The sequence below is a fragment of the Leptonychotes weddellii genome, unplaced genomic scaffold (genome assembly GCF_054177405.1).
Source record: "Leptonychotes weddellii isolate Sample4059 unplaced genomic scaffold, ASM5417740v2 HiC_scaffold_1726, whole genome shotgun sequence".
Lineage (NCBI taxonomy): Eukaryota > Metazoa > Chordata > Mammalia > Carnivora > Phocidae > Leptonychotes > Leptonychotes weddellii.
The window spans coordinates 6,867-14,040 of NW_027756099.1; positions in this window are offsets into that span (position 1 = coordinate 6,867).

Consider the following 7,174-nt stretch of genomic DNA (forward strand, 5'->3'; position numbering starts at 1 on the left):
TGGTGCCTGGAACATAATAGTCCCTTGATAAATATTTCTGGAATGAAAGAATGCCTGGAAGGTCATTTTGGATTCTGAACAGATGGAAGGAAGAAATGCAGTGGCCCTCACGTGGCTGTCTAGAGAACAGCACTCTACACGGCCGGTGGGGCCGATACTGGACAGGAATGACAGGAACCTTCTCTCCTGGAAGGTGCCCCTTGGTGTCTTATTGCTTCAACTTTGAAACAGACTCGTAGGGAATCTGCGCCAGAGAAACCCTTGGAGATCATGTAGTCTGACCCCCTCATTTTAAGGAAGAGGGAAATTGAAGCCTGCTGGGAGGAAGGACCTTTATCATCATGATATTTGAATTGCTAGAACCAAGAGTGGGATGCAGGCTCCCTGGCTTTTCCCTGAGGAGAGAAAATGCCTCGCCTGTGGCAGGGGTCAGGCTGCACGTGTGGGCTCAGGCCCACTTTCTAGGTATGGGGTCTTGTCCTTGTCAGGTAAGCGGTCTAGGGCAAGTTACTTAACCTCTCTGTGACAGTTTCTCCATCTGTGAAGTGGGGCTAATAGGAAAACCTGTCTCACAGCATTGTTGGCTCAGTGAACACGTAAAAGCACAGTGCCCAGCAGAGAGCAGCAGCTCTGCCCCCAGAGTTACCAATTTAAACTCCAAGACGGGCGTAAATATTTTGATAAAGTAAGTAACCAGGCATGGTCAAATTCTGGAAGGCTGCCTATTCTGCACTTAGGTTAACCAAACATGTGAAAGCCAGAGGTTTTAGTCATGGGGACTCCCCGCTCCTTTGTGCACACACAGCGCTCGACTTGGTTGGATTCATTTTGACAAAAACACATGGATAACCCTTTCCTGATTCACTGATATCTTATCAAAGCACTCACAGTGATTTTGACACAGACACTTTGGAACTCACCATTCTCAGATGGCGGGCAACGAGGAAGGCATGCCTGGTAAGTGTAAACTGTGAACTTGGCTGTTTGCTACATTCAAATGTTTTCTCTCCACTGCAACCTCTCCAGATGCAGATGACATTTCTGTGCCGTGTCTGCAAATTTATTTAGAATCCGCACTTCAGTTCAAGCTCCCAGCCTCCTTACACTCTCCCTTCACCTCTGCTATAGGAAACCAAGGAGAACAAAGAGGGGCAGCACACACGGTCAGCAGGTTTCCCCAACATGGTTTCAAATTTCTTTCTCACCCCCACCTCTTATCCCCAGCCCCAGCCTGACTTCTCACTTCAGAAGACTGTTACCCAGAGTCACCGAGCTGAGGACTCATGTGTCCAGAGACCTCTCCCAGCCTGTAATGGTTTGGCCTCCCCTCACCAGGCCTCCTTGGGGCCCCTGGTGCTCTGAGGAAACAGGGTATTCTCTCTGCCTGCTATTCCCTCGGGCAAGTCTGCTCTGTGCCTTCTCCAAGTTTAGAAAGCAAAGCACAGCCCAAGGGGATGGAGAACATCTGGGGCCTCCTACTTGGTGTTGAGATTATTCCCAGAGCCTACTCAGAGTCATGGTCAGGCCTCATAGGTGTGACTCAGCTTCCCTGTTTGTAGGTGACTGAGGGTTGAGGAGCAATGATGGGTATTTTGGAAGATGGGGATGTCAATGGAGGTGACTTGGTATTTTTATTTTGCGGGGGCATCGTATAGATAGTTAGGGGGGCCAACAGTTTTCAGACAATGGAAAGGTGTGTGTATGTGTGCACATGAGCACATGTGTGTGTGTGTGCTTGTGCTCATCAAAAGCCAAGTGATGAAGATAGATTAAAGTCTGATGTTGGTTTATAAGGTAATATCAGGTTCTTTGGTTTCAGGGGGTGTTGAAGATGTCAGGGGCTCCTAAGTGTTGGATTTCCAGTATGGAGTCAGAGTAACATTTGACATGGTTTGTCTGTTGCAAAAGCTCTTAGATTTGTTCCAGTTTCAGCTGGAGTCGTACCAGCTGATTGGAGTCACCTGTATTCCCGGGAGCACCTCTGGCTCTTGGGTTAAGGAAGAGTGTGCAGGCATGGCTCTTTGGATGATGAGAAACATCCTCAAGAATTTCTGTACAGATCAGAGGAGGTGGGGACATGTTCAGGAGAGAGACTAGATTTTCCGTTAATCTATATGTTGGGGTTCCTGAAAGTTACCCTCTGCAGTACTCGTGAGTCACATGAAAAAAAAAAAAACTAGCCAAGTGCTTGCCTCCCTTCCTTGCTTGCTCTCTCCTTTCCTTCACTTTCTTTTTTATTTTCCTACTTCATCCTCTCCTGAAAAGGATGGGGTTGTTTAGAAAGATAGATACAATAAACATAAAGAAAATAAATATATTTAATAACTAAATATGTAATTAGAAAATAAATAAAAAATAGCCAAGGGACAAGAAGCAAAAAAGTAAGGTGTAGAAGACGGTAGTGTGAGGGACAACACGAAATCAGCAGCAAGCACTGATATCCTTTCTGGAAGCTCATTTGGCTCTGAGCTTGCTGATGACCAAAGTGGAGAGGGTGAGAAGGTCATTTGTATGACTTTCAGTATCCAAGAGATAAAAACAGATGGTTATATAGGAGACACATTACCAATTCTGGCTCTAATCTGAGAGAAGTATCTCGTGTGGCTTTTCATGAAGAGATTACTGTGTACTGCAAAGAAAACCTCCATAAGACCCTTAGAGGAAACAGCGGATTCTTCTAAGAAGCCTCAGTGGAGGCTTGGGGGGCATCCTGCCAAGATCCAATCTAGGCAAAGTGACCCTCAGGGGACCTGTACTGAAGGCAGGTATGCAGCTCCCTGATGGTCTGGCTTGCTTCAGTGTTAGTCTTTACTTAAGGGTGGTGGTTCTTAATGTAGAGACATGCCTGACTCTCCCAGAGCGTTGTTAGATGGGCTACAAGAGACTGTGCACCATCTAACATGGTGTGTATGTTTCCCATGTATGTAGAAATGTGTTTTTTTTTTCCTTTCTGGGGATGATTTACACTGTTTTCATTAGATTCTCATATGGATCCTTGACCTAAAATAGATTGAGCCTTCTACGCAGAGGACTGGTGCTTAGGAAGTCCTCCATGAATGTCGTTTATCTCCATTAGGTTTTTTTTTTTTTTTAAGATTTTATTTATTTATTTGATAGAGATAGAGAGAGGGAGAGCACAAGCAGGGGGAGCGGCAGGCAGAGGGAGAGGAAGAAGCAGGCTCCCCGCTGAGGAAGGAGCCCGACGTGGGGCTCGATCCCAGGACGCTGGGATCATCACCTGAGCCGAAGGCAGCCGCTTAACTGACTGAGCCACCCAGGCGCCCCCTCCATTAGGTTTTGATAGTTTTGTTAGTGGTGATGAGCTCTGAATTAGCAGGTACCCAGAGGGTCACTCCTCTGAGTGTCCGGTGAGGGCCAAGAAATCAGCTTTCACTGTCAGCCATGCTGGGCTAGGACTGAGATGTGCTTGCTGAGGTTAAGAAGCCTAATGAGGACAGGGGCCTTTGCACATTCTAGCAAATGTGACTGGCATCCTGTGGAGCAGGACAGTACACCCATCTGTTTAGGAGGTTAACTCACCTCTGCTTGGATGTGAGCCCGGCAAGTTCCCCTGGTAAATCCAAGCCTCCCGTAAAGAGGATTCTGGAATCTGCTCTAACACAATGATCACGGTCACCACATTTCTGTGCCAACAGCACCATAATTTTAGGCTGGAACTTTCCTTTTGTAGCTCTGTTTTTAAATTTCAGAAGTAGGGGGCGCCTGGGTGGCTCAGTTGGTTAACGACTGCCTTCGGCTTAGGTCATGATCCTGGAGTCACAGGATCGAGTCCCACATCGGGCTCCCTGCTCAGCAGGGAGTCTGCTTCTCCCTCTGACCCTCCCCCCTCTCATGCGCTCTCTCTCTCTCTCTCTCAAATAAATAAAATCTTTTAAAAGAATTAAAAAATAAATAAATAAATAAATTTCAGAAGTAGTTTGCGCTCACTGTAAAATACTCAAATAATTTAGAAGTTTAGTTAGTGAAAGTGAAGAGTCTCCCCTTCCAATCCCAATCGAGCTCTTCCTTTTATACACAAACACGTATATACACACAAAGCCTTGCTATTTTTATTGTTCTGCAACTTCTTCCCCCCATGGAATATTCTATCAGTTCCTATAAACAGCATTGATATTAAAGATATCTAACAACTAGACCACTGATATAAATTAATTTATAAATATAAAAAATATATTCCATTTAGTGTCTAACTCAACCGAACTGTATACATCAAGGGTCCCTGAATTATGGCCTACTGGCCAGATTATGTCTACCACCTGTGTTTGTAATAAAGTTTTATTGGAACACAGCACACTCATTTGCTACACATATGTCTGTGACTGCTTTCACACTACAGTGGTGGTGTTGAATAGTTGTGACAGAGACTGTGTAACTTGCAAAGTATTTACCATCTGGCCTTTTACAGAAAAGATCGCTGAATCCTGATAAATATTATAGCAATGCTTAAGAGATCATTGCAAGCCGAAGGGCAAATAGTTTGTCAAATTATTTTAATAATTTCCAAGTAACTTGTTGATTTAAAAGTATTGTATGAATTGATTGAAAAATATTTTATGGAAGTGTGATACACATACCAAAAATTATGCAAGTCATAAGAGATTTATCATGAAATGAAAACACCCACTTAACTGCTACTGAACTCTTATCAGCACCCCAGAAGCTCCTTTTTCCCATGCCCCTGCTTATCACTATCCTTCCCTCTTTCCTCCTCCCAAAGATAACCCCTCTCTTGACTTCTAGCACTATAGATCAGGTTTTCCTATTTTTGACTTTTATACAAATGGAATCATATCATATGTATTCTTTTGTGCCTGGCCTCTTTTGTTCAAGATTATGTTTCAGAGATTTTTAGCAGAATTTTTTTTCCCCAGAGATTTTTGCTTGGTGTAGCTGTAGCTAGCTCATTTTCATTGTTTTATATTATTCTTTTGTATTGTTATATTTCAATTTAATTGATAATTTTGCTGTTAATGGACATTTGGGTTGCTTTTGGTTCTTGGTTCTTCTGACCATAAACAGAATATTTGTTGCTATAAATATTCTTGTAAAGATTTGGAACACATTTACACATCTTTCTGTTGGGCATATACCAGGATAATAGGATATGCATATATTTAATTATAATAGATACTGCTAAATCATTTTTCCAGTGTGCTTGTTGCAACTTACCTCCCAACAGTACTGTATGTGTTCTAGTGGGCTCTCTCTCCACCAACATGTGTGGTTTCATTTTCTACTTTTCTGAGGACTAATGAGATTGAGCCCTGTTTCATTTGTTTCCTGGCCAATGCAAATCCTCTTGTAAAGCACCTGCTCAAGTCTATTGTTCACCCTCCTACTGGGTGGCCTGTTGTTATTATTATTATTATTATTATTTTTACTAATTCAAGGCATTTAAAAAATGTATTATGGATAAGATATATCCATGTCGTTATAGGTAATGCAAATAATTTCTTCCAGCCAGTGGCTTGCTTTCTCATTTTCTCAGTGATTTCTTTTGATGAATTGAAATTCTCAATTTTAATGTAATTTATCATTTTTCCCCCTTCGTGGTTATTTCATTTTCTATCTTAAGAAAAAATTCCCGGGTGCCTGGGTGGCTCAGATGGTTAAGCGTCTGCCTTCGGCTCAGGTCATGATCCCAGGGTCCTGGGATCGAGTCCCGCATCGGGCTCTCTGCTCCTTGGGAGCCTGCTTCTCCCTCTGCCTCTCTCTCTGTCTCTCATGAATAAATAAATAAAAATCTTTAAAAAAAAATTCCCTATTCCAAAGTCATAAAGACACTCTTTTGTGGTATTTTCTATAAAATTTGTTGTTTTATCTTTCACACTTAAGTTTACAAGTGTGAATTAATTATATTATATGGTGTGAGATAGGGGTTTCCCCTACTACATGTATATGCAAGTAACCCAGAACTGTTTCTTGGAAAGATAGCTTCTTACAATTGCTTTGCAGGGCCACCTCTGTCATGACCAACCATAAATGTGAGGGTCTGTTTTGGGTGTCTCTATTTTATCTTTTGGTCTACTTGACTACCTTTGAACCAATGTCACTCTAATTTAATGATTGTCAATTTATAAGTCTTGATATCTTGTGGAATACATTTTCCACCTTGTTACTCTTTTTCAAGGTCATTTGTGGCTAATCTTGGCTTCTTGCCCTTCCATATAAGTTTACAAATCAGCCTATCAAAAATACCTGTTTGGGTTTTTTGGTTTTTTTTTAAGATTTATTTTTTTTACTTGAGAGAGAGAGCACAAATGGGGAGGGGCAGAGGGAGAGAGGGAGAGAGAGATAGAGAAGCAGACTCCTCTGAGCATGGAGCCAGGCGTGGGGCTCCATCTGAGGACCCTGAGATCATGACCTGTGCCAAAATCAAGAGTCAAACACTTAACCAACTGAGCCACCTAGGTGCCCCCCTGCTTGGGTTTTGAATGGGATTTTACTGAATCTATTGTTTAATTTGGAGAGAATGGCATCATTGAAATAGTCCGTGTTCTAATCTGTGAACTTGTGTATGTCTTGCCATTCACTTATGTCTTATTAAATTTTACCCAATCATGCTTTATAATTTTCGGCGTGGAGGTCCTCCACATCATCATTTGATTTATCTCTGTGTATTTGATTTTTAATGCTTATTTAAATAAACTCATTCATTTTTGTAGCTTTATGGAAATACAATCAATTTTTTTATTTCAAATTTTTATTGAAATTCTAGTTAGTTAAATATATGGTAAAATTGATTTCAGGTATAGAATTTAGGGATTCATCACTTACGTATAACACCCAGCGCTCATTATTACAAGTGCCTTCCTTAATATCCATCACCCATTTAGCTCACCCCCTGCCCACCTCCCTTCATCAACCCTCAGTTTGTTCTCTATTGTTAAGAGTCTCTTATGGGGGGGGGGGGGCGGAGCAAGATGGCGGAGGAGTAGGAGACCTGGATTTCGTCTCCTCTCAGGAATTCAGCTGGATAGGGATCAAACCATTCGGAACACCTACAAACTCAACAGGAGATCGAACAAAAGAAGAGCAACAACTCTCTCATCAGAAAAGTGACCACTTTCTGGTAGGTAGGACGTGCGCAGAAGTGAATCCGAGGCGATATTCGGGAGGATAGACGGCGGGGGAGGGGCCTCCGTCGGCCGCT